Consider the following 25,965-nt stretch of genomic DNA (forward strand, 5'->3'; position numbering starts at 1 on the left):
GATATGCTGGCTCTGTCTTGCAACCCAGGTCTCTCCAAGCACAGACTGATGTTAAATACGCAGAATATGCTGACTGAGTCGGGTCTTTTGTGGATGGAAACCAAGTCTCTTCAATAAAAGAGAAAAACAGAGCACTTCCAGCCCATTCCCTCTTTCAGCCCAGGGAAACTACTTAAATGTATAGGCTCCTTACATTTTGCAGTGCATGCCCACAGACAGCATCATGGAAGAGCATCAGCCATCAGGCATCTGTACTACATGACCTACATGCACTCAGTCACACTGGAGATTTCTGGTAAGTCAGACACAGGAAATTCATAACCGTGAGGGCCTTTGTGCGTTGTTTAAGGTAAAAATAAATCATGCCTGCAAACATACTTTTCCATCTCACCAAATAGATTAGCTTATTGATCAGAAAGTTACTCCTCTTTATTTGGTTATTGCATTCTGTTACATCTGTTATGTTTTTTTCCACCATTCTTCACTGCATGATGAGTCAGTGTGATACAATATGCATGTAAGCCAAAATATTAATCAATGAGACAACATAATAAATGAGGAAAAAAAAAAAAAAAAAGAAGAAGAAGAAGAAAAAAAGCCATTGCTCAAACAAACCACTTGTTTGACAGCGCAAGGGTGCTTTGAATTATAGCCTAATCCAAGGAATGAATTTATACCTGACCTAATTAGGAGAAATGTCTTCATAGAGGAGTGGACTGGGGATAATACAACTACTGAGCCATAATACCTACTGCTGACATCATATGCTTCTTCTTATAAAATATTGAAGCTCCTTTGCTACATTATTGTCCCTCTGGATTATTGCAGATACTGGGAAAGTGGAACAAGTACTTACTTCCAAAGGATGGAAACATTATAGAACTTATCCTGGGGATGTGATGATCTAGCACTGAATCTCAAGCCAATCATGCAAACAGCAGATAGCTGTATCACCACTGTTTGGTTTTTTGTTTTTTGTTTTGTTTTTTTTTTTTTTGGACTGGTAATGACCACCTTCTTTTAATGTACTCAGACTTACTTGAGCCAAAGTGGAATTGCAGGAAGTTGTTAGTGTAAATATTCAACTCAAGTGCTTATTATTATCATCCATTACTGTACTGTGTTGAGAATATTTTAGAGGTCTGAATTGGGAGGGGTTAAGATCCACAATGTGAAGACTAGCTATAAGCTGAGATGCTTTTACGTGTTGTTAACTTCCAGCTGCTTGAATTAGAACTGGAAAAAATAAAGACCTCTTGCAATTTGCTAAATATCCCCAGCCACACTGTGCTTTGTGGAATTATATGAATGCTGGTAGTTCATGAAACTAGATTATACTACATATCAACATCAATCAAAAAGATGCAAAATTATGAAGGTGAATGTAGATCCAGGAGAAGATGAGGTAGCAGAAAAATACACTAAGATTTTGGTATAATATGAAGAAAATAATTCAGTGCTGCAGTACAGTAAGCTCAAAATTCAAAAAGGAGGGATCATGTAATACACAACTTTGAACTGCATGTGAACTTTCTGTTATATTCTTTTACTTTTGCTCTCATCAGTCATCACCTTTGGACTATACTTTTCTCGTCAACCTATTTATCCGTCACCACTCCCCTCTTCCTACATATCATTGCTCAAAGCTGGAGGAGCAGAGCAAGGTAGTAAGAAACTCAGCAGGAACCTGCATAAAATGGTTTCTTAAAGTTCCTCTTACTTTTTAACCCTTCTTCTCAGTCTGTAACTCTAAAATACCAATTTCTTTTGGAGTAACAAGAACATAATTATGCTATTCCACAAGGAGATCCCAACTGCTGAGAAGTTCCAAAGGGCAGGCCTGCTTCACGTGTCAATGCCCATCTTGTTCTAGTCTCAAATGCCTACTTAAAATTATTCCTCTCAAATCTTTAGTGAAACCTCTGTGTTCTCAAGCATCACTTGCATAGTTGTTCCTTACAAATTCATCAGATCTCAAAAAATTTTCATTCCAGAAACCCACAGGGAGATTGCTTAGCAAACTGCGTGAGCTCACTGCTTTCTTGGTGAAGACTGCACTATAGTTAATTTTCAGGCAGCTTTCAGGATGCACGGTATGTTCATCTTTGCTATCAGTCACTTCAGAATTCACTATGGAGATCACAAGGCTGATGTTAATGGAAAAATTTAATTTCATCATGCAGGTGTTAGGAGGATGGCAGCAAGGGCTATGCCATACTGTGAAAGATATATTTGTAGGCTTTGTACATGCATTTGGAGAGTGCATCCTAGAGTACACTGTAAATCTTGGGTGCTCCTGAAATATCCACATTATTCCAAATTGCCCTCAGGCAATTGACATCACAGTATTCTAAACTGCCCTCGGGAAATGGATCTCACCTAGAACACTACATAGTGGGACCTCACCTGGAGTACTGCATCCACATGTGGAGTACTCATTACAGGAGAGATGTGGACCTGTTAGGGCACATCAGAGAAGGGCTACAAAAATAATTCAAGGGATGGAACGCCTCCACTATCAGTACAGGCTGAGAGGGGAAAGGCTGCTCACATTGGAGAAAAGAAAGAAGGGGTCAGACTCATTGGCAGGATCTATTGTTATAGGCAAGAGAAAATGCTTTCAGACCAAAACCAGGGAGATTTAGAGTGGATATAACAAAAAAGTTTTTTACAGTAAGGGTAGCAAAGCACTGGAACAGGTTGCCCAGAGATGTGGTGGATATCCTGTTCCTGGAGACATTCAAGGTCAGGCTGGAGGGGGCTCTGAGCAACCTGATCCAGCTGTAGGTGTTCAGTGCAGGGGAGTTGGACTAGAAGATCTTTAAGGGGCCCTTTCAACTTAAATGATTCTGATTTAATGATTCTGTACCAGAGGTGGTATACCATCTCTTCCTTTTTCTTGCCTTCAGTATGGAGGAAAAAATCAAATCCTTTTTGAGAGCTCCCATCATTTTGAACTGAGACCCATGTGTTTTTCTCACATTCCTTCTTTCTTCCCAGCGCTTTTCCCCCAGTTTTTATAGATCAAAATTAAATGAGTCTGAATGCTTCTGTTTAATTTTTTTTTTGTTCTTATAAAAAAAAAGAGAATTAAACTTTGAGAATTCTGCTGCAAAGTGCTAAATTTGTTTCCTAGATCCATAACTCATCAAATGGCTGAGTGATAGCTGTGTCGTAAATGGCTTTAGCATTCTGTGAATGAATTTGATATTAATTTTGAAGCAGAATTCAATACCTTGAAGATTTCTTGCCTAGGGATATTTGTGCCTTCAAGGTTCATGAGCCATGCCATTGCTTAATGGAATAAACCTATTCTGTGTACTATTTATGGATTTTATTTAAAAAAAAAAAAAAAAGCTAAATAAAATATGCATAACAAACATATTGCTGAATGCATCACAGTTTTACTAACCTAAGGTCATATCTGAAAATAAATCTTTGATCAAATAAGACTTATTTTCTAATTAATACAAGAGGCAATTAAGCCCAATTAAGAAGTTGTCTATGGGAGGAATGGTTGTGATTTTGTTTTATTCAGGCTGAACTGAGAATGGGAGTCCAGTTAACAGAGAAGTGATACCCTCCAACACGGCAGTCATCACTACAGTTCATTGATCTCTCTGATGAAGGGCACTTGTATATATAGGATGAAAATACTCATAGGATCTAACTGTCCATTCTCATCCTCAATCTAGTCAGATTAAATCACTCAAGCACATAGTATATGATTTTTGACTCAGCTAAGGAAAAGTATAGCAATTTCAGGGCTCACAGCACCTTTCAGTTTAACCCTTACATCTCCTGATCTCTTATTATATGTCTTTTTTTTTTTTTTTTTTTTTTTTTTTTTTAACCCTGCCATTTCCTTATCAGTCCTATTTTATCTGGATACTCTTTTAAACAAAATTAATACAATCCAATGAAAATTAACTCTCCTATTAAAGGTATCATCCATCTTTCCTGTCTTTTCCCTGACAGATACACTGGTGAAAATTAAAGAAATAAAAAATGAGAGGTATCGTTCTTGTATCACATGAAAAACAGGAAAAAAGAGCTTAAGCTTCTGCTTTATTTCTTAGCACATGCAAGTTATATAGTTAATTTTCTCAAACCATATGCTAGAGGCTTGGCTGAGGCTTGCAATCCATGTGGCATTTCTTACCACACTATAATATGATCAGGCTGCTTTTGGCACCTCTTTCCAAAAGAAGCAGCTGAACATGGTCCTGTGTTTTGCTGATGGCATCAGGAGAGGGTGTTGCTTCCCTTCAGTGAGTTCCTTGCACCCGCATTTGCACTGTGTTGTGATCACAGTTCTCAACCTAGGAGCACCTGAATGGCTTCAATGTTGCCAGTCCTGCCAAGATTGGCTGCAGATCACAGATCTTTCAAGGGGAAAAATGTCCTACTGTGGGAGGATGAACAATTCATATTCTCTGAGAAAATGTACACAGTACTCACAGGTAGTGCCTCAACAATGCATAGAACAAACTCCTCATCTAATGAATTAACACTATGATTTTTCTAATAACAGTTACTTCCAAGTCCGGACTTTTTGCTGACAAGTAGTTTTGAACATATATATATATACATGCATGGCACGCCTCAGTGCAGTTTGACTATAAATGTAGGTCCAATGCTTATAAATATAAAGAGTGGGTGTCAAGAGAATAGGGCTAGGCTCTTTTCAGTGGTATCCAGAAACAGGACAAGGGGTAATGGGCACAAACTGAAACACAGGAAATTCCAGACAAACATGAGGAAAAACCTTAACTTAAGGGTGAGCACTAGAACAAGTTGCTCAGAGATGTTGTGGAGTCTCCTCTGGAGATATTCAGAACCTGCCTGGATGCTGAACATACTGTAGGGAACTGGCTTTAACAGGGGTTGGAGTCAATGATCTCCAGAGGTCCAAACCCTATAGTTCAATCTCACTATCTGGAAACTTTGCTTCTATTCTTTCAGGCTAGAATCTTGGTATGAAGTCAATATGACAAAAAGTAATATCCACCCAAGTGTAGATACTCAAACAGTTGATCCATAACTGAGTGACATTTGGAATTATGCATTAAAATCTGAGGCAAAATTTTAACTTTATTGGGCGTTAGAGGGCCACTGATGTGAGACACTGATGATCACTGATGTGAGAGGGCACCGATGTGCCACAGAGACACTGATGTGAGAAAACACAGAAGCGATATCAAGAAAAACATTGTATCCTCAGGATCTGGCACTCAAACACACCAAAATAAGTTTTTTAAAAAATTAAATAAATAAAATCTGAAAGACAGTTTTAAACAAGCCAGTGTATAGCTGGTTCAACAGACAGTGCAGGTGTAGACTTAAACATTCTCCAGACAAGTTAATTGATTTAGGAAAGTCATTACTTACATCTCTTGAGTTTAGTAATGGGAGACCTGAGGAGTTTAAAAGCATATCAGATTTCTAAAAGACTGATTCTGGACTGCATTTCAAAGTACATCAAATACTGCTATACCTCCATAGGATATCTGATCCCTACCATGCAGCAAGCAGGCAGGGCTGTTACAGCAGCACAGGGGTTCTGACCAGGCTTTTCCTCATGCTGCTTTTACTTAGGATAATCACCCATACAAGAGCCATCGATGTTTAAGGTCACATTGTTCTTCTTCCTCTGGCTTAACCGTAGCCTCCCCAGAGCCAAAGCCCCATCCTAAGTAGGCTGGATCTGCCCCAAAAGGGAGAGGACACAGGCAGTATCTGCTGAGCTCAGGCTGGTACTGATGCCCCAGTACCCAGTACATCACCAGGGGAGAGCAATACTACCTTTGAAATGCTCTGACAAATTTAGGATGTTTTCTATGTTGTTTGTTTGTTTGGTTGGTTGTTTTGTTTTGTTTTGTTTTGTTTGGCAGGTGTGTTGCTGGTGGAAGAGCCTGTAGAAGAGAAGGCTTTGCACAAGACTACATGCGGCAACATTTGGGATGTAAATGCATTAGAAAACCACCCACCTAGGCTGGCTTTTCAGTAAGTGCAAAGGATGACACAATAGATATTTGCCATCTCTAATCTTTATCACTTCTATCAACTCTGGATTAAGGACAAAGCTGTGTGTTTCTACTCAGACTACTTTGCCTGGAACAGTTAATGGTGATATTTAAATTGTCATCATGAGATGTCAGAGCCAATGTTCTTCTGAGACAAATGAAGTTGTTCACACTTCCCCAGAAAGTATTGCTCCCGACTGCCTGCTGACTGTCAAAAAACACTTTCTTTCCATTTTGAGGGCTGTTGAGCAATCATAAGGTTTAAAAACTCTCAACTTTAGAAAAAATGAAAGCACTCACTTTGCAGAAATTGAAGACAAGAATAAAAACCTGAACTGCTCTCTAGATTGACACACAGGAATTGGAATTGCTTTATGTCCTGGACATCACATGGTAGCCAAGCATAATTCAGTCAGTGCTAAAGTGAATTTAAAGTTCCAAGTGCAAATATTAAACACATTTTATAAACATTATGTATATTATGCTACTTTCTAACTAGCTTAGTTGTGTTCACACACAGCCACTTTGCTATGCATAAGTTATCTCTTAAGGAAACTGGTACAATTTGTCTTCATATTGTAAAAATATTATGCAACCTCTTAGAGAGCTTGCAGAAATATAGGACTATATTTTTTATCATATTACATGAGAGTTAAATGTATTAAGCTTTACATATCAAGGTGAGATTATATCTTGTATTATGTTTAAGGACAAACTAAATACCTGCTCTGATGTTATGTGTCAAAATGTAATATTTGTGTCCAGCAGGGTTTGTGAGGTAGGTATGTTTTGTTTGGCTGTTATAATAAGGAAGGAGGAATCAAGAATATTGATGATCAGATTAAAATAGAATAATTCCAAGCTGCTGGATTTTCAGGTTTTCCTGCTGGAAATGAAAAATATCTACTTGCCAAGGTGGGATCTTACCTCAAATCTGAGTGATATCATGAAAGATATCACACAGACTGGTAATGTTTTAATGGATAGAACAAATGACATACAGAATCAAAACTGCTGTGCAGTATCTTGTTTATGAAAATACCTGACTTTAGTTGTTACAAACAACTTGTTGCAGATGAACACCACTCCTTGTCTTTTGATATACTTTCTGCTGTATTTTTTTAAAATATTTTTAAGATTTAATCATTTAATTATGTATAGCCGTATTCCTTGTAGGAGTTAATTGCTCCTCATTTAAATGTGCTACAACACTGGTCCTTCTGGAACCTGCCCATGGGTGTGCAGACCATGTTGTTATTGCGCAGACCACCCTGGTAGCTCCAAATGCACTGTGATACAAAAGGCAAAGCAGTGTGTCCAGCCACTCGCACAGATCTCTGCACTGTCCCAAGAGGTGCTCATCCAGAGCTGATCTGTTACGCCACTGCAATGTGCCTTATAGGTAGGACCCCTCTAGTCTTAGGTTCCAGAATAACTACCAGGGATTTCAAGTTTCCATTGCTGAAGATACTTTGGAATTTGGTGTTATCACAGTTCATATGTGTCATTCAGAACTACATTTATTTTTAAACTTCTGTATTGCAGTAGTTGCTTTCTGAGGTCTCTTTAGTCAGGAGAGGTTTCTTCACAAACTTACTCTGCATGATCTCAGCCACCTGTTGTGTTTTTTGTTTTTTTTAAGCCCTTCTAATATTTATATACTCAGTTATTATTCTTTTCTAGTTGTGTTAACAAGCAATGCACCAATTATCCACACAAGGTTGCACATTGATTTATGTTGCAGCACAATTTCTATTTCAGAAGATAATCTTGAAATTTTACAATAATACCACCAGCTTGATAGAACATTATAAACAAGTCTGATGCATGTCTCACTGTGTGTATATAGTTCATTAATAAGGAAACTATAAAGAGAATTAAAAAATATGAAGTACCCAGCTCTTGGCTTTCTGTAAGACCAGTGGAACTTAGTGCTTCTTGTGTATAATTCCTTACTCAACACTTGTACATAAGAATTACTAACAAACACTTTGTCCCACCCTCAAAACATGAAGAATCTGATTCATAAATTTATATATGATTTTCCTTTGGGCATGCAAAACTGGAACCTAAATTACATGAGGTTGCTTTGATAGAATTGTATGTCAGCAGAAAATAGATGGATACCAAAAGACTGCGTTAAACCTGTGGCAGAGGGAATAGTCAGTTAGCTAAAGTATTAAAATGAGATTAAGGAAGTTTAAAAAAACAACAGTCCAACTTGTGATTTTTGTAAACATGAAATTATATAGGATGGCTGTTTTTTTTCTGTTATGTGTGAATGTAGTAAGCCAATTAGATAAAATTAAATTTCAAGCCTGATTGACTTTTAAATATTCGATTTGATCACTGCATTTTGTGTTTATTGCATTGTTCAGGAATATTTAGAAATGGCTGTTGAATCAAGGAATTAAATGATACTTTCACTGTCTATGGTCTAGCTGGGGCTTCTGAGATAGCATTATGGCAATTCAGTTTTATTCGGTGCCATTAAGTGCTGAGTATCCACAGAACACAGAACTACACATCTGGAACAGGACACATTGGCTGCTGGAGTGCTTTGGCATTTATAGCTGGATAGCACTTGAAGATAATAAGAAGTCTGAGACTGTGGCAATCATAACTATGAAATATATAACAATAGTAACCCATGAAGTTGGAATATATATCATGAAATACTGGAAGATAATTCAAATCTGCAAAGCAATCTGTTTTTCATTTCAAGCATTGAGCCTATGTAAGCCGTAACTTATCCAGGTATTACTCATGTGGGAAATAACTTCAAATTTAGCACAACTCATGGAACGAAAAAGGTAGAACACAAATGATGTAATGTCCATTGTCTCCCTACCCCCACTGTGAAGAAAAGAACTTCTTGCAAAGAAAAAGATGCTCACTACTTGGAGAGTGTGTGGCAAGTCTATTGCTGTTGTCAACGGCTGAGTCTGCTAGACAGAGAAAACCTGCTAGCAAGAAGCCTATCCCTTTCCACAACTCCAAATTAAGAATAATGGCATGTGATTAGTCCCAGATCCCCCTACCCAAAACAGTCTGTACACACTTTGACCACCCTGAGATGAAGGTGAAGATAACATTACACCACATGCTTCCTTGTGGCTTGCATCAACTTTGACTTCTTTCCTCCAAGCTAGAGGAATCATTGCTTCCTTCCACACTGTATTTGATGCAATGGGAAATGCACTTTGGACCAGGGGGAAAAGAGAGGTTTGGAAACCTATCATCTCTGCTCTGGCAGTCTGAGACAGTATTTCATATGAATGTTATTTTTTCACGCTTCTGTGACAATCCCACTACATTCCCCAGGGGCCTTTACAGTCAGAGAGGAGATAGATAGAACTGCTAGCAAGGTCAACTTATCGGGCTTTTCTCTTTGTCGCTCTTCTCCTCTGCTTGCTCTAGCCCATCCCAACTGCTCGCATCACTTCAGTATTACTGTAAGATCTACAGCTTTCAGATACATTCTCATTATATTTGATTTATTAGCTTCAATTCTAATTATATTGTATTATAGTGTGTTATCTTGCATTCCGATACCATATTTAGTAAATTAGTTTGCTTCTCCTCAGATTGTTGCCGCTGTTTTTAATTATTTTGGAGTCCCCTGTTTCCCTTTTCTGGAGGTGTGGATTTTGTGAAATCCCTCTGCCCCACTAGTCACAGAACCGGGCTGAACCAGCCCATAAACTGTTGACATGAGGCAATCAGTTTTCTTATTAAAAGCAAAGCATACAAATGTTGTACAAAGATATTGTAATGGAACCTCCCCAAAATAATTTTTCTGTCTCCCTTTGGTCACCAAAACTCAAAGTAGTAACAAAAGGAGGATGCTATGGAAAGGGATCTTGGTCATGTTCCTGTGCCTACTCAGGAGGAGCAGTGATCTGTCATTCAACAGATATTTTTATTTTCCTGGCTCCCATTTCTAAAACCTACACCGTCTCTACATTACTTTATAGCAAACCTGCCCTATCAGAAATACCAAGCAGGGTAGATCCTGCTAGAGCACAGATAAAAAAGATAAACTTTACATACAAGCCAAACTCAGCTAGGCCTCTGAATCATTCCCAGAATGCAAACTTATGTGTGTCTGTGAAACAACCCACTTTTTGATGAGTGTAGTGTGCATCCAGCTTTGCATTGGCAAGTGTACTGGGCCATGATTTCCGCTTTCGAGGATCCCACACTCAGGCAGGAATAGCTATACGAGTGCAGGGTGATGAGCAGCTGGCTGGGTAGCTGTTTTGCTGAAGGCATTTAGAGTTGCTGTGTCTCTAAACAGATTGTGTTGTAATGTTGTTGTGAAAGAGGAAAAAAATCATCATAAGGCAAGTAGTGGAGCCTTGTCTGCACTGAACACATGAAGGTGTCCTTATTCAGTTCTGCAACAGCCTCAATAGAGAGTGGCACTCCTTCAAAAAAGGCATGGAACAATTGGACAGAACCCAAAATAAGCAATAGTCTAGAAAACATGATGTGTGAAGAAAATAAGAGCACACTGGAGTTACTTAACCTAAAGAGAGAAGAATACCATGAAAACAGCTTCCAAACAAGTAAAAGGCTGATGCAAAAAACAATAAGAAAGGCAGGAGTACAAGAAGTGAGGATCTTAAGTTACAGCAGGAAAAACTCAGCCAGAAGGTGAAAAATATTTTCTACCAGTTGGGAACTGGGCTAGATTTCCCTCAAAGTCAGTTACAATGTTGCTGACGTTGGAGAACTGGGAGGACACATCAGATAAATACTGATACAAGAATAAAGATGCATTAATTCTTCCTTAGGGAAGTGATGATGTAGATGACCTAGGATTCAACAAAATTCTCTGGCAAGTATTACTGACATAATCTCTGGTCAGCTGCAGTCCCTACATTTAATGCCCCACGCAAATGACTTCTGTAGGGAACTTCTGAGTGGCCCGTGTGACAAAGATAAGCTCCAGATGTCCATCCAAGAGGCAAGGAATGCATGAAGCAATGTTGCCTGCACCTCTGATGCCTGCTACTGACACTTTAAAGCTGTTTCTGGAGAGACTTGCACAGAGAGACAGCCAAATAGACTCTCCAGTGTTCCAGTCAGGGCCAGTGATGGAACAGATGACTTTTCACTTCCTCTGTAGTAAGGACTTGAGGCTCTACTGTGCCACCTGGCTGGATGGCAAGGCAGTCGTGCATTGATCATCAGCCTCTCTCTTACTTAACTGGAGCATGTAACAGGGTGCAGTGGGAAAGTGAGCACTCTGAATAGGAAGTAGCTGATTTATTTGGGGAAAAACAAGTTGTGCCAGGTGATCTATGCCATACACAGTCCAGCATCAGGGCTTCTCCTTCTCATGGGATACCCAAACAGCAGGCAGTACTTGATATCAGAGAAATATATCACCTTCAGTGAAGGCATAGGAGGTTTTCATGTTGCACAGTAAAAGAAGAAAGATAGTACATGCTTGCCTGACAAGTGATTTTTAGGTAGGAGGATAGAGGGTTTTTCTCTTAAATTGATATATATAAACATTAATTAATCTTCATGTTCCTCGTAACATCCATAATTTTACAATCACAAAAGCTAAAGCTTACTGATTTGACTTCAATCCTGGCACAAACAAGGGAGAGCTTGGTTTTGGCTAGGCACTGACTGTCACTGGCTTCAGCACGACAGCCAAAACAGGTCTGGATGCCTCCTCCATGACATAAGTCCTGCTGTCCAAGCACTGTCAGCACTCCCACTAGGCTGGCTGGTGTGCAGATGCTTGAGGCATGGCAAACAATGCTTTTAGTACTTCATCAGCTGCAGTCTTCCCCAGTGCTGCACTTGCTTACATTTATTAGGGAAACAGGCAGGATGGAAACCCTGGAAGAAGGTTCCATCTTCCAGAGTCCCATCTCCAGATAGCCATGAGCCATACATGTGCTCTCCTACTGCCATCCATAACTCTCACATGTTCTCACAAGCCTACTGAGCTGAAACAAAAATTTGTTTGTGTCAACCAAATTAACCCAGGTCTCCACATTAGTATAATTAAACACAGACAAATCATAAGCTAGGGCTAGCCTCAGGCTTGTGTGAATAACTGTTGTACAATGGCAACAAAGGACAGCTAATCCCAAATTAGCAGCTTTGCTGTGGTCCTAAAAGAGCCATTTGCCACCAAACATTATTTTGCCTTTTCTAAGTTGGCTTTTGTTTGTTTCCTTGAGGCCCAGCTGTAATGATTACAGGACTATTTTCCTTTCAATTGTGGAGTGCTTTGGGGTTCTTCATCCTAGAATCATAGAATGGCTTGGGTTGGAAGGTAACCCAAGGATCAACAAGTTCCAACGCCCCTGCCACAGGCAAGGCCAACAACCTCTAGGTCTGACACTAGACCAAGGTTGCAGGACCCCTTCATGGCCTTGAGCACCTCCAGGGGCAGAGCATCCACAGCCTCTCTGGGCAGTCTGTTCAAGCACCTCACCACTCTCTCCATAAAGAACTTCCCCCTGACATCCAATCTGAAGCTTCCCTCCTTGAGCTTAAAACCATTCTCTCTTGTCCTATCACTATCTACCCTTTTTACAATCTCCCCTTTTTTAAAGTATTTTTATAGGGCACTGTGCTGATGTCACTGTGGCTAAAATAGCAATGGTGATGTCTCAGTAGTGAGAAAACTCAACCTGTTATGTACTCCTCACATTATGTCCTTTTCTGATTCCTTTTCAGGGCTACAACTTTTACTGATGCCATCATACCCAAACTCTCTAACCTGCTATCAGAAGGCAAAATGTGCCTGTGGTGAGTTGGGAGACAGCAAAGCCAGTGTACTTTTCTTTTTTTCTTTTCTTTTCTTTTCTTTTCTTTTCTTTTCTTTTCTTTTCTTTTCTTTTCTTTTCTTTTCTTTTCTTTTCTTTTCTTTTCTTTTCTTTTCTTTTCTTTTCTTTTCTTTTCTTTTCTTTTTCTTTTTCTTTTCTCTCCTCTCCTCTCCTCTCCTCTCCTCTCCTCTCCTCTCCTCTCCTCTCCTCTCCTCTCCTCCTCTCCCCTCCCTCTCCTCTCCTCTCCTCTCCTCTCCTCTCTCTCCTCTCTCCTCTCCTCTCCTCTCCTCTCCTCTCTCTCTCCTCTCCTCTCCTCTCCTCTCCTCTCCTCTCCTCTCCTCTCCTCTCCTCTCCTCTCCTCTCCTGTAGTTGTAAGATATGGTCCTCATTTTGTAGGTGCTGAGGTTTTTTTCCTCAGAGAAAAAGGAAATCTGTCCATTGCTCGTGGGTAGAATGTAAGGACTTGAATGCTCTGCGTAAGAACAAAAGACTGGAGAACAGTGAGAGGGCAGCCTATCTATCTTCCATAGGGGGTGTGCAAACAGGATGGGGTCAGGCTCTGCTCAGTTGTCTGCAGTGACAGGACAAGGGGTAACAGGCACAAAATGGAACACAGAAAGTTCTGACTGATCATGAGGAAGATCATTACTGTGAGGGTAGCAGAGTACTGGAGCAATCTGCACAAAGAAGTTGTGGAGATTCAGAATCAGCCTGGATGTTTTCCTGCACAACTTATTGTAGGGAATCTGCTTTAGCAGGAGGACTGGACTCAGTGATCTCATCTTCCCATCTTCCCATCTTCCAGAGATGGAATCCATCTCCTATAATTCTGTGATTCTGTGATTGTGTGGTTTGAAAATACAAGTTACCTGGCAGTTCTGCATGCCACCAATTATGGTTTCTTACATGAAACTTCAGTGTAAAAAAAAAAATCAAGAATCCCCTATTTCACTCCCAGTCTCTCATCTCAGAGTGGCTGGTCACCTGGGCACAGTCTTCCACCTCTCTTGGCCACTGCCTTCTTTCTGTCATCTTCACACCCAGGCTGAAAATTGCAAAGTACATGGGTTTGCTCAGAGCCTGCAACTATGAAAGAAATTTTGGGTGACACTGAGAACAGTTACCATGTTCCTGCCATTATAAATCGCCAAATAAATAATACTATATTCCATTTTAATCACAGATTATCTCTCTTATGGTCTAAAGAACTATTCTAAATGGGAAAGAACTTTTAAAATAAAGACTGTGCAGTGAGGAAGTCTGCTTTAATTTTGTAATATGAGTAATAGTAAGAACAACCCTAAATTATCAGCCTTCATACTGTTATTATTGGAGGGAAGAGAAAAAGAGAAGGGAAAGGAAGCAGATGGAAAGGAAGGGAAGGAAAAGGGAAAGGAAGAATGAAGCATTTAAGAAAGGTTGTAATTTTATAAGGCACAAAAGTAGCATCTACACAGCAGCTTGTGTAGATGCTACTTGCAAAAGTAGCACGGTGCAAAACTCCTGTGCTTCCAGTTTGCAATATTCCACAGTCTTTTAATGTGCAGTATCGACTGTTGTAACTTGACAGTATAAACCTTCCTCTGTTTTCATTCTGCATGCTAACAGTGTCACATCAGTGTCACTGACATGTCATTCTTGATGGTCACTTCACAATAGCAGTAAACTCCCAGGACAGTGGCTCTTGCTGTGTAGAAATTCCCTGCAAATCAATGTTATACCCTGGGAACTGTACTTTTACTACTTTATTTGAAACAAACAAACAAAAAGAAACCAAAGCAAGACAAAAAAGAAAAACCCAAACCAACCAACAAACAAAAAAGCTACAGAGAAATCAAAGCTTTTTTTTTTTTTTTTTTTTTTAACAGAAGTAAATCATAAGCAGTTTGAACTCCTGTCTTGAGCTCTGTTTCAAGAAAGCAATAAATGCTCTGCAACTTTTCTCTTACCCAGTGTGTCTGAAACATTAAATACATGTAAGACAGCCTCTTTCTTTAAACTGCACAAAGCCTTGCTCTCTCCTTAAACATCTCAGAGCAGATGTTTGCTTATGAGCTCCATTTGGTGTTGCCTGTAGGACTGGCTTTCCTCTTGCCTCATAATTATCCCTGGTTCCCTCCTCCTTCCTCTTACTGACTTCCAGCCTCTGCTTATTAGCAAGCAATGTGTAATCAGTCCAGTGCTGATTTCCATTTCACTCTCTCTTCTCTTTTTCCTTCCCCACCACTTTTTTTCTGCAAAGTGTTTGAAAAAATTTACTTTATTGGCAATTGGAGCATCTACAGAAGCCTTGGAATAACAGTAACACAGAGTCTGGCTCAGCGGGGAATATATAAGGTTACACAGCTGATGTAAGAATTAAAAATTGCTTTGGCTGCAAGCCAGTGACACACTGAGAGGAAGCGTAGGTGTCCAGAAACCTACCCCAGAAACGGGTGGGTTGTAGAAGTTTTAAGTCTACTAAATGCAGGAGTGTTGCTGTTGCTCATGAGGCTGGGAACCCACCGCTTTTACTTTGTGTCACAATGAATACAGCTCAGCATCTCCCCAATCCCAGGACAGCAGGCTCAGTGAAGCGTGATAGCGGGACAAGAGCAGCAAAAGGCTCTCTGGCTGGGAAATACACTGCTAGAGAAAAGGGAGAGGTTTGGAGAGGGCAGAGAGGGGAGAGCAAAGCAGAGAAGGGGAAAGGGAGAAAGCAGACTAGTGAGTACACTCAGCATCCTAAACCCCTCAATAGGGCATTGTCCATGGGCAGGGGTCCCGTGGGTGGTAGGGGGCAGTGGCAGCTTCTCTGGGAGGTGGCCAGCTGGTAGGTGGCTTGGGGGGCCCAAGAGGCACAGTGGCACAGCCCCCTGTGGCTAGAGATACATGGAATGTCTTCCCCCCAGATCCACGTGGCACTGGCTGCATTTATTCAGGCTCCAGCGACCAGCTGTCAGGAGCCTGTGAATGAGGAGAGATTTTTTAATGATTGCACTTTCAACCATAATGATCAGTTTGTGTCGCTTTCACTTTTCAAAGCTGCTTTTTAGCAAGGAAAAAGGCCAAAACCTTTAATGAAATACGAAGCCCAAGATTCTCCTTGGCATGTGTGCCTCCCTCCACCCAACTGGAGAAGCTCATTATCATGGGCTTTTCAGGTCCACAAAGACAGGCCCCGCTAACACTCCACAGCACCTTTCATATGCTCATTCATGCCTTGTTTATTAATTTACTTTTTTTAGTTTAGTTTCAGCAAATGATCTGGGGGTGTAAGGGGGGGTGGGTGGGTGTGCTGTTTTGATGTGATCTTCAGGAGAAAAGGAAGGAGGAAGAAAAATTGCTTCAGATCAAGGGAAGAGGTAAAACTTTTATGTGGCTCTAAGCACACGAATATGATCATTGGAGTAACTGGCAATACCATATGCTGGGGGCCTTGGTTCTCTTCCCAGATCAGTTATTCCATAGTGCAAATAGCGACATTCTCCCCAGTTGTACAATAGGGTGAGCAGTAATTGCCTCCTTAAAAAAAGCCCCATGAAAGCTAGGTCACATTACTATCTGTGCTGGTAAGCTCAGGAATAAGCTCATGGATTTTTCTACATCAGTGTTCTTCAGCATGAAATGGGTGGGGAAAAGAAAATAAATAAACCAAATATGAATAAACCATCTAAAATATTTGAAATAGATAAAGATAATTATGAAGCAGATGTCCTGACAACAAGCTTCAATCCCAGCATTTCTAGCAGGTTTGCTAACGTGAGACACCACCAGGAGACACAGAAACTGAGGAAAGAATTGCTTTTGCCTTCAAACACCAATAGACAAGACCAGCAGAGACTGCTCCTCCAAGATAACCAATTGCTGGTGTGTAATAGATAAATGCCTGATACAAGGCCATTTACAACCCCAGAATTTCTTTACTAGGAGAGTGGTGAGGTCCTGGAACAGGCTGCCCAGGGAGGTTGTGGATGCCCCGTCCTTGGAGGTGTTCAAGGCCAGGTTGGATGGGGCCCTGGGCAACCTGATCTAGTAATTGTGGAAGTTTGGTGGCCCTGCCAGGCAGGGGGGTTGGAACTTCATGATCCTTGAGGTCCTTCCAACCCAGGTCTTTCTGTGTGTGATTCTGTGTGTGAACCCAGGGTCTAGCTGGGGTGAAAAGGTCCACGCCCTTACTGTTTGTAGATACCCACACTGAGACTGAAGAGCTTAACAATTAGTCCTGCGGCATCTCAGCACCTTATTCCTGCTAAGTGTCAAGCACTTCAACATTACATTAAGTACAGGGAGGAAGTGGGATGGCTGAGAATAACACGTGAGACAGCTGAGCAGAAAGAAACCTAAAAGAGCGAAAAGGGCAGGCAGGAAGAACAGCGAGCAACATGAGGGTGTGATTTCCATTTGGGAAGCCTGGTTAGAGGAGTCCACTTCTGATGTATGAAACAAGGGAGCTAGGAAGACAGTATATATATCCATGGTCACTGTGCACTGCTAGCTGGTTTCCTCTTATGCTCCTCAATCAAAAAAAAAGCAAATTCCTCTAAGCAGCAAGCCTCCTTCCTCATTTACAATAACCACTAATACATGTAATAATGGCCAGATTATGTCGATCTGCTGGTCTCAGACTAATTAATCACTTGCTGAGGAAGAATGATTTTGATAAAGATGTTCACATGCTTAAAATTTGCTGTTATTAGGTGGCTGAAGCACAGTTGAATACAAAATGAACAGAGACAAAGGTTGCGTCTGGCTGTGATCCCACTTTCCCATTTATAGCTCTGGTACAAATTCATTGCAGCTTAAGACTGCTTGATTTTATGCCTATGAATTTAAGATTAACTGAGTTTACAAATTCATTATATATGCGTATAGTATCAAGAGTATCTTGTGCTCCAGTCACATTTCCTTTTCTTCTGCATTAAATCTCTAATCACAAGCAGAACCTCCTGTACCATGCTGCTATGTAGTAGAAAACAGTCATGTTGTAGCAGAGAATTGAGTTTACTGGTTTTACACTACAAACACTGTCCCATGGTTACAGCTTTATTGGTCTAAGCGACTCTTTTTCTTATTTCCTTTTTTCTTTTTGCTGTTTCTGTTGAGGAGAGGGGAAAAAAAGAAAAAGAAAAGAAAAAAAATGGAAAGAAGAAATGTGAAACACAACCTGAACCTTTCTCTAGATGATCAAAGAATGAGAAAAGTCACACCAAGAAACAGCATAAAGAAAATCAGCTTCTGTGCTCAAACAAAGAGAAAATCTGATCAATTAGATAGAAAAGTAGGGCCCAAGAGTCACAGCCACTTCTGTTTATTAATTTTCCACGGCAAATGTTTATATACAGAAGAATCCTTTAAATTTAAGAGCGTGAAGTAGAAGTGGCTCTTTGAAAGACATTTTTCCAGTCTCCCCAGATGAGAGGCTGCAGCACACTGAAATAAATTAATCAGGTCCCCACTGATGCTGCTCAACAAGCTCTGAGAATGTGCCAGGGGAGTTAAGCAGGAGGGTGACTGGGGATGTGAGCTGGAGCGCTCAGCACTCTTCCCACCTCACTATCAACAGTGGGAAACTAAATACCCCAGCTGGAGGCTGCCTGAGCTTGCTGCTCTGTTATGCAGAAAGAGCACAGGGTATGGTCTGTCCTGCAGAAATTAGAGATTCAGAAGACCCATTAAGTCACTCAGTTTGGCTCCCTGAGGCCAATTCAAAGACTGTTCTCTCTTCCAGATAATCTATTGTGGGCTTTTTCTTTCAGTGCAGTTTTAAAAGTCCCAAGTGATAGTACTTTCATTATTTCCCTGGAGAGACTACTCCACATTCTAATATATTTCACTGTCAAGATGTTTTTCTTGAAATTTCTCTGAAAATTTCACTCGTAATTTCATTCCATTTACCCAGAGTTACACATATCATGGCATGCTGATGACTATTAGTTATAATAAAATTTAATCTCTATTTCCCAAATGCTAGTAGAATGTCACAATATCCTGTCTTTGTCATTATTTAGCCAGCCTGAATTTTACGGTGACTTTTCTTTAGTTCATGGCCCTTCCTGAATTACGTTGATCCCCTGTGGGCACCTTTCCCATACACAGTATATCTGCTGTAGTGATGCAATATTCCAGATGACAGTTCTTATACAACCTCAATGCATACAGTATTTCCCCAGCCTCCGCAACACATTGACTGATGGGGGTGGCTTTGTTTCTCATGTCAGCTCAGATGTGAAATGCACAACTAATTTCACTGTTGGTGCTCACCAGTGGCTCTCTGTATTAGCAACAGCCCTTCCACTGCTGTTTGGAATTATATTTCATACTGTCCATCAGATGACATATTTCATAATTCAGTCTCATTTTCTGACATGTTTTCACATTTCTAAAAGATCATAATTTATGCTATTTTTTCTGTAATTAGTTCTCCTTCATATTTGTAAATTGTAAAATCACCACACAATTTTCATGGACAGGGGCTCTCTCTATGTCCAGAGGCGTCATGCAGGCTATTAACATTTCACTGCTTTATTATTTAGAATTATACTTTCCTCATTGTCTTTTGTAATTTTTGATATACATGACACTTTTCTGTGTAAGAATATCTTGATAATATTTCCTTGTCTTGCCTTGCTTTCTTTCTTCTGGTATTTGGAAGGATACCTCTTGAGTTTCTAAAAGTTAATTGTTATGTTTGCCTTTCCACTCATTAATTTTTTACCTTCTTCCATCCCATACTTTTTTTTTTTTTTTTTTTTTTTTCAGAAATGGTTGTTCTATGTGTAATAAGATCATTAGGTAACTCTCTTGATATGCCAACATATGCTGTCATTAGAACCTGTAGACTCATTGAGAATTATGCTTTCATAGATTTCTCCTTTCTTCCTCTCTGGAAAATATTACTTTGTTGTTGTTGTTTTTATTGCAGATTTTACCAAGTTCACCTCTGCACTGATGCACAGTGTCAGTGCCGTTGCTGTGAACGCTACAAGAAAATGTATAGTCCATTTGTCACTCCAGTTTGTCAGCGTGCCTTATTCTAACAAAACCCTGCTTTGACAAAATGTCTTCCTGGACAGTGGGTTTGTAATCTCATTTGACAGTCACTGGAGATAGATTGTGTTAATATGAATTATTTTACCTTTCATAAATGCCACCTGTATTATCAACAGTGGTTTAAAGGTGATAACATTTTCTTGCAAAAGCCATTTTTATGCTCTCGATGAGCAGCCTTGCTTTGATGACTGGGCATAGTAACTTTTTTTAAGCAAGGAACCTCAAATGCTTGTTTTGATTCTCGTGTGTGGGTTGAAAAATGAGGTATAAAATAGCTGATTTAACTTAAGGATGTGTTAATGATCCAACACTTCTTTCTGCATTTAGCTTTTTAGGCAAAGCACTTCAATTATGGCTATACAATGATCAATACCTTTAATGATATTTTCTCAAACAGGATAAGCATGCTCCTGCTATTTCAAAGCCTTGGCAACCGCACAGCCCCTGTTTTACAGAACTCTTCATCCAGTGAATTCCACTATACTCTATCACTTTGACAATTTCTTCTTATTAGACAATTAAACATACAATTCATCTGTATGTTTCCTCGAAGACATGTATTTCTGTCTACTATGCAATAACTGCAGTAGATCCACAAATGACAACCCCAGAAGAGATGAAGGCTGAACCTGCAAGGGAATTGAGATGCTTCAAATGTTCAGTATTAAGTGAGAAGGCAGAGGTGTATGGGATTTCCTGATCTATATACAGAATTCAGATGTCTCTTGCTCTTGGCAGCAGCTGAGAGAATGAGCCAAGGATCCATATTTTAATTCAGTCACTTGAATTCAGTTTGGGTAGCTAAGTTTTTTTACGGCTGTGGTTCACTAATAAGACAAGACAGAGGAAGGAAGTATTACCCTCATTTTACAAATGAGGAATTCAAGTACAGAGAGATTAAATGCTTTGCCTAAGGAAATGTACGAAACTTGAGGCAGAGTCAGGAAGGCTCACTGGAGCTGTACTTCAAATCTAGATCTCCTTAGTCTCTGATCCCTGTGTCTTAACAAAAAAGCCATTATTCTTCATTTCTCTCAGCTATGTTGGCTCACAAGTGCTGCTGAAGTGAACATTTTTGAGACTACAACTGTGATTACTTCCTACTTTCTCTGTGCATTTCACAGTGAAGTGATTAATCCTTCTCTTTAACATAGGATTTTGTAGTACAGCAATCTCCCTAGTTTACAAGTGCCATCCAGTAAAGCCTATAGTAACACAGCTCACATTTGTCACAGACTGTTTTTATTTTCCCCTTCTCCTCAAGGAAGTAACATAGTTTTAGTGTGATTTTTGCAAACATACATTTTGCTAGGTATTTGCTCTAGAGGGGACAGGAAAAGGTGAAACCTGCTTGCCATGGCATGAGGTTAGCAGCAGTCTGCGGTGTCCTGAGGGGGTTGTTCCGGACAGAGCTGACTCAAACGTTTGTAGAGCACACGTAACATCTAATTTTGCTCTTTTAGGGAAACAGCGTCAGAGCCAGGATGCTCTTGCTACGGGAAGGCTAGAGAAGCAGAGCTGGGAAGCTGACCAAGGCAGGCCACAGAGGGCTGGCATGGCTGGCTCTGCTGCTGCAGAGGGAGGGCAAGAGTGGAACAACTGCTGCTGGTATTGGCCTTGCCCCTCTGGCAATAACCCCAGCTTCTTGAGTGGCTGGCACAGGGGACATAGGCAGCATAGCTTTGGCCACTTTGCTACTGGTGGAAAACTGCAACCCTGGGCAATGATCAGGCTTGCTCTCTCCCCAGCCACCTTGGCTCCAGTATCTGATGGAATTCAATATCTCCTCAAGGCAAGCTTCTTCCACCTTGTAGACTGCTCCTTGGAGAAGTCACTGTCTATTGCCTTTGGTGCCAAGATGTAGGCAGACTACTGAGGAGCTGTGCTAGGGACCATCCGGATGAACCCTTGGGTTGGTTTTAGAATCCCCTATGCATCCAAGGCAGAGAGCAGAGGTGAAGGCCTAATGTGCCCATAGTCACCTGGATGCTGAGGAAACATAATGTGGTGTTTGCTGCTGCTTGGTTTTCCCAGCAGGTATCATACTGCTGCAGCTGAGACAAGAAATGAGGAAGATGTAAGTGACTGAAGGTAGGTCATCACCTGCCAGATGGCAGGCTCTCCCAGTTCAGCCCAAATGAAAGAAAACATTACTCAGAAAAACTGGTGTCTGCAGAATAGAGGAAAAGCTGACAATCACATCAGTCACTTCCAGCCTGTCAGGAGCAGTGGACTGCCATTGATCTCATAGAACTTGGAGTACCTAGCGCCAAGCCTGGTATGGGACGGACCTAATGGGGAGGTGTCTCTCAAGGCTCCTGCCAAACACTGCTATGTAAGACATGATGGAAAAAGTCTGCAGGTGCATGGACCTTGGCAGCAGCCACAGCCCTCTGAGATTTATAGGATCTGTTGTAGAAAGAGGGAATCCAGGATCCATTGATCCCAGATGGCTCCTCTGGATTTTAATTGGCAGAGTCTAGAAAATATATTTAAGCAGGTCTGGGATTGTGGATTCTTCTGCATCCAGTACAATTTACCAGGCGTAGTTCCTTAAAAGGACACTGACTATTCATCCAGAGTTTGGTCAAACTTGCTCTGTTTTCAAGTTCAGTTAAAAAGTGCTTTCTAATTAGACATAACTTTATTTTTTAAATATGATAGCCATCTATTACTCTCTTGACTGGAAAACCTCTACAAAGCCTACTCAAGCAGCCCTGAAGTTGGCATTTGCTAGCTTCTTGATAAAGTCAGAGTAACAAAATTGGTTGCCAGCTGGCCAAAAACAAGGTCTACAAGGTAGATTTCCTCATCTCTGAACTAACAGATGGTCAGAGAGAGGAGGATCTTTGTTCAAATCTCCCATTGGCAGCTGTAGTTAGGAGTGGCAGCAGCTGTTGAGCATTTTCTGTAACAGGCTGAGGAAGGGCAGAGGCCACATCTCAGATGAGACTTTGAGGGTGTCTGTTGCTTCCTCATCTGATGGGATGAATGAAAGTACTGAATTTAGGGAATATAGGTGAGCTGTGTATTGGTGAGTGGGAATGTGCAGATCTACACACTTTGGAAAGCCCTCTGAATATGCATGATCTCATAGGGCAAATTAGAATTGCTCCCTTGTTTTGTCCAGCATTCAGCTTGGTTACGTGCCACAGTCATTCAAGTCTGATGAAGTATTTTGTCAGGGTGCACAACAAACTTGGTCAGGATTTAATAGTTTCTTTAGAGACCAACAAGTAGGCTTCTTAGATGTCCTGCCTTATTCTTTTGAATTCAAAGTAATGCTTTCCTTCCTTCCCTTCTGTTTGTCTTCTCAAAATGTGACTTCTGTCAGCTTTGCAAGGTAGGTATGTCAGATGCATGCAATGACAAGATACATGGGAGACAAAGATGACCCCAAATATTCTTTATTGTTTAACTAATATATAGGAACTGATGTTTCCCAAATGCCTGTAAGCAAGTTGAAAAGGATAACCTGCAATAATTAAGGTCTAATTTATGCTGTAATTCAAATAGGTCAGAGAACTCTAGACAGACTGCTTTTGTGTGAACAGATGCAGAAGTCTACAGTATTAATGCTGTGATACCATACTATTTTTCTTTCTGCTTGTTAGGAAAATAGTAACACCCGCATTTCTGCCACAGATAAATCTGTGCAGGTGTTTTTTCTAACATGAATTCCATCAATATGCCAACTGCATGGCATGACTTTGAAAAGGAAAATAATATTTTCAGAGGCAATACATCTTTTAATTAAAAAAAAAAAAAAAGTTCATACAACAGCCATGTCCAGTGTTCTCCCAGTTAAATGCACAAGCTGGGGCTAGAAAGATACAGTAGGTGATAATGAGCCTGAACTCGATCCCGCTCTGATGAGTAGTAGGCCTGATGCTGACATAAGCTGTATGTCAGGAATACTTTTGCAGACCTTCATTGTGGAGAAATGGGTGCCTTAGGAAGGCTGTGCCTCTGGAGAGACGCTGTGGCAAGTGTACTTTTATGTAGAAAATTATTATTCTTAGGGAAAGGCAATAGTTATTTTTTTGTTCAAATAAGCCCAGAGACCATTAATTTTTTATTTCTTCTTTCATCATCATAATTTGGAAAATGTAAGTAAATTCTAACCTGGAGAGTCCTGGAAGATTCTAATGGTTCAGAAACCAGCAGCTGTGTTAACATTGCAGAAATCTATACCATAGGCAGTTGCTTCTCCTCTCCTCTTTATTCCTGTCACCTCTGCCATTGGAATCAGATACTGTCCAAATTGAAAACAGGTATCTGATCCAGAAGAGTGAATTTCCCATTAAATGCAATGAATCTTGATGCAGCCTGATTGGATACAAATGAACTGCAGAAAATGAAAGAAAAAGGCCAGTTTGCAATGTAGGTGCAGTTTCATAAAATGTCTAAATGAAGATCCAAGTGGCTGGGGAAAATGTTATTCAGCTGCTATTACTGGAAGCATGCAACAAACATTAATATCTTTCAGTTTCTCCATCATTAGATGTTAGGAATTTTACAGAATCAGTTCTTTACTCAAATTGTTGTTTTAATAAAGGCTGAGAACTCTTTAAAAAAGATTTACATATTTTTTTCTTTTTGATGAACATTTGTGCTCTCTATTGTGGACTTGTCAGTTACCTTTGACAGTGGTAAAAGTCATCTGTAGCTGTGCTGAAAGCAAGCCTTATGCCCAAGAGAGGTAGATGGGAGTTAAATCAGTCCCTTTGAGTGTGAAAACAGTCCACAGAAAATCTATTGCATTAATTGCCTCCTAAAAGATTGACATGGTCTAATTTGCTTATGATTAAGCACCATCCTTTATGAAGAACAGGATGATCACCTTGTGCATTCACCATCAATTACTAATATACATACACGTAATTCTGTTTGAAACAACAATCCTCATCCCTCAGAATATACCTACGCTTGGGAAAAAAAAAAATAAAATTATTAGTTAAACCAATTCCTGGGTAAATGTTTATGTCTTCCCATGAAAACATTCCTTTCTGAAGTGCAGCACTAAACCTCTGGTCATAACAGCAATTTTCTGTTTCTTAATAGCTGAAATATTTCACCTCCCTGTTAAATATCCCCTTGCTCTTTGTTAAGTTTGTTGCCTATTAAATTGCATGTCTAGCTTTGAAGCTTATGTTGCTGCACCCCTGCTGCTTTAGCTCCTTATCTCCATAGGATTTGCTGTAGCACACACAGTCACTGGATGAATTTGCACATATCTGCTGTGTGGAACCTGACTTTTACTGCTTGCATGTAAATGAAAATGGGAAAAAAAAAAAAAAAAAAAAGCCATTTCCTTTCCACGGTCAGCAATTCATCACTAAAGCACTGAGAGGAAAATAGTTATCAACTTCCCATTTTTAGGTACTAACTTCAAAGCAAACCTTTGATTTGAATGCCAAACTCTGAATGCTGGGGAAAAAGGGAGGGGATGGGAAGAGATGTTAGTGGGGAAGGAAGCAGGTTGGACAGGATTGTCATCTTGTGGTGGTAACAGCACCCACCATCACAGAGAGAAAAACAGCATGTTATAGCATCAGACCCGGTCATGTTTATACTTATTTCAGAATTAAGGGAAGCACCGCAGGAGCCAATATTCAAATCCATCCTTACAGTCAAACCTTATTCTGATTCTTGTGGAAATAATCTGCCTTTAGGATAGGAAATACTCATCTAATAAGCGAGCCTACATTTTCATAGGCTTTTGGAAGACTGACTCCAATGTTGTTTTTTCTTTCTTTCTTTCTTTCTTTCTTTCTTTCTTTCTTTCTTTCTTTCTTTCTTTCTTTCTTTCTTTCTTTCTTTCTTTCTTTNTTCTTTCTTTCTTTCTTTCTTTCTTTCTTTCTTTCTTTCTTTCTTTCTTTCTTTCTTTCTTTCTTTCTTTCTTTCTTTCTTTCTTTCTTTTTTTTCCCTTCTTTCTTTTATTACTTTTTCTTAATTTCAGCATCCATTAATGACATTACATTTCTGTCAGATTTCGATTATAAGCACAGATAGTTTATGTCATAAACAGCCCATTTTTCTGCTACATATTTTTACAGAAAGGTAGCGAATTTACTTCCCTGAAGAGTTTGTTTAAAGGATTTAAA

The 25,965-nt window shown here is 40.1% G+C and overlaps 1 long non-coding RNA gene across 1 annotated transcript in view; it reads left to right on the forward strand.

Annotated features, from left to right (window-relative positions):
• Window positions 1-2,771: 2,771 nt before the first annotated feature.
• Window positions 2,772-25,965, forward strand: part of LOC107309736 — a 76,117-nt gene continuing 52,923 nt past the window's right edge. Inside the window, exons 1-2 of the long non-coding RNA XR_001553311.2 lie at window positions 2,772-6,006; window positions 12,738-12,809. This is a non-coding gene — a long non-coding RNA (uncharacterized LOC107309736). The remainder of the gene's footprint in view (window positions 6,007-12,737; window positions 12,810-25,965) is intronic.

This window comes from Coturnix japonica, chromosome 2 (genome assembly GCF_001577835.2).
Source record: "Coturnix japonica isolate 7356 chromosome 2, Coturnix japonica 2.1, whole genome shotgun sequence".
NCBI classification, from domain to species: domain Eukaryota; kingdom Metazoa; phylum Chordata; class Aves; order Galliformes; family Phasianidae; genus Coturnix; species Coturnix japonica.